Below are 3034 nucleotides of genomic sequence, written 5' to 3' on the forward strand. Positions count from 1 at the left end.
GACTTGTGACAAGGCACACATCAGGTGCGGTACACAACATGGCATACTGTAGAGTCTACGGCTAAGGCATAGGGGACGGCCTTCGCCCTTTCTCTTTCTTCTGTTGTGGTCGGACTTTTGAGTCTTACTCAAATTTACACCTTACAACACAACTAAGAGCTCTTTCTTTGCTGATCTATTTTGAACGCTTTCAGAAACTTGTCAAGGCATGCATTTCATTTGAAAGTTTTGTTTAGCATTATTATCTATCTCCATAGATCTTGATGCTCAATGTTCAAGTAGATCTATCTAGGCCTTCCTTTGAAAAACCCCTTTCAAACAACCTTTATGCTTTACAGAAATTCTACATTACTTCCGATCAACAATATGTCAACCAGATATACTTATGAGAAATTCTATAGTGCTCCCACTCAATTCTTTGGAAATACAAGTTTCTCATAAACCTTGCACAAACCCAAAAGCTTTGATCATCTCATCAAAGCGTATATTCCAACTCTGAGATGCTTCCACTAGTCCATAGATGGATCGCTGGAGCTTGCATACTTGTTAGTATCTTTAGGATTGACAAAACCTTCTGGTTGTATCACATACAATCTTTCCTCAAGGAAACCGTCGAGGAAACAATGTTTTGACATCCTATGTGCAATATTTCATAAATAATGTAGCAACTACTAACATAATTCTAACAGACTTTTAGCATCACTACGAGTGAGAAAGTCTTATCATAGTCAACTATTTGATCTTGTCGGAAACATCTTTGCGACAAGTCGAGATTTTCTTAATAGTGACTTATCACCATCATCGTCTATCTTCGTTTTAAAGATCCATCTTTACTCAATAGTCCTACGACAATCAAGTAGTTCTTCCAAAGCCTACACTTTGTTTTCAGACATGGATCCTCTCTCGGATTTCATGGCCTCCAACCATTTGTCGGAATCCGGGCCCACCATCGCTTCTCCATAGCTCGTAGGTTCATTGTTGTTGAACAACATGACCTCCAAGACAAGGTTACCGTACCACTCTGCAGCAGTACGCGACCTTGTCGACCTACGAGGTTTGTAGTAACTTGATTCGAAGCTCAATGATCACCATCATCAGTTTCCACTTCAATTGGTGTAGGCTCCACAGGAATATCTTCCTGTGCCCTTCTACACACTGGTTGAAGTGACGGTTCACTAACCTCATCAAGTTCCACCACCCTCCCACTCAATTCCTTTGAGAGAAACCTTTCCTCGAGAAAGGACCCATTTCTAGAAACAAACACATTGCTTCCGGATCTGAGATAGGAGATGTATCCAGCTATTTTGGATATCCTATGAAGATGCTTTTATCCGCTTTTGGGTTCGAGCTTATCAGACTGAAACTTTTTCACATAAGTGTCGCAGCCCCAAACTTTTAAGAAATGACAGCTTAGTTTTCTCGAAACCATAGTTCATACTGTGTCATCTCAACGGAAATATGCGGTGCCCTATTTAAAGTGAATGCGGTCGTCTCTAATGCATAACCCATAAACGATAGTGGTGATTCGATAAGAGACAAAATAGTATGCAATATCAAATAGGGCATGGCTATGACGTTTAGACACATCATCACACTATGGTGTTCTAGGTGGCAAGAACTGCGAAACAATTCCACATTGTCTTAACTGCGTACCAAAAACTTGTAACTCCGATATTCATCTCTATGATCATATCAAAGACAACTTATCCTCTTGTCACGACAATCTTCACTCTGAAATAGCTTTGAACCTTTTCAATATTTCAGACTTGTGATTCATCAAGTAAATACTCCAGTATCTACTCAAATCATCAGTGAAGTAAGAACATAACAATATCCATTGCATGCCTCAACACTTATTGGACTGCACACATCAAAAATGTATTACTCCCAACAAGTTACTCTCTTGTTTCATGTGGCATGATTTGCATGTCTGCTACAGCGACATAAATCTTTTGTCGTCTCTTGAGCTTGCGTTGGTTTTTCCCTTGAAGAGGAAAGGGCGATGCAGCACAGTAACAGTAAGTATTTCCCTCAGTTTGAGAACCAAGGTATCAATCCAGTAGGAGAATCGCGTCAAGTCCAGAGTACCTGCACAAACACAAAAGAGCTTGCACCCAATGCTATAAAGAGGTTTTCAATCCCTTCAAGATTGATTGCAAAGTGAAAACTGAAGGCAGAAAGTGCAACGAAGTTAAAGTGTAAGGCTGAAAATATGGTGTGAAGTAGACCCGGGGGCCATAGTGTTCACTAGAGGCTTCTCTCAAAATAGCAAATATTACGGTGGGTGAACAAATTACTGTAGAGCAATTTATAGAACCGCACAACGTCATGACGATATCTAAGGCAATGATCATACATATAAGCATCACGTCCGAGACAAGTAGACCGATACTTTCTGCATCTACTATTATTACTCCACACATCGACCTCTATCCACCATGCATCTAGTGTATTGAGTTCATGACGAACAGAGTAATGCCTTAAGCAAGATGACATGATGTAGAGGGATAAACTCAAACCAATGATGAAAACCCCATCTTTTTACCCATGATGGCAACAACATGATGCATGCCTCGCTACCCCTTCTGTCACTGGGTGAGGTCACCACACGGTATGAACCCAAAACCAAGCACTTCTCCCATTGCAAGAATCATAGATCAAGCTGGCCAAACAAAACCCACAACTCGAAGAGAATTACAAGGATATGAAATCATGCATAAGAGAGATCAGAAGAAACTCAAATAAGATTCATAGATAATCTGATCATAAATCCACAATTCATGGGATCTCGACAAACACCCCGCAAAAGAAGATTACATCGGATAGATATCCATGAAGATCATGGAGAACATTGTATTGAAGATCCAAGAGAGAGAAGAAGCCATCTAGCTACTAGCTATGGACCCGTTGGTCTATGGTGCACTACTCACACATCATCGGAGAGGTCATGGTGTTGATGAAGAAGCGTTCCGTATCCGAATCTCCCCTCCAGCAGGGCACCAGAACGTGCCCCAGATGGGATCTTGCGGAGACA

The sequence above is a fragment of the Hordeum vulgare genome, chromosome 3H, assembly GCF_904849725.1.
Source record: "Hordeum vulgare subsp. vulgare chromosome 3H, MorexV3_pseudomolecules_assembly, whole genome shotgun sequence".
Classification (NCBI taxonomy): domain Eukaryota; kingdom Viridiplantae; phylum Streptophyta; class Magnoliopsida; order Poales; family Poaceae; genus Hordeum; species Hordeum vulgare.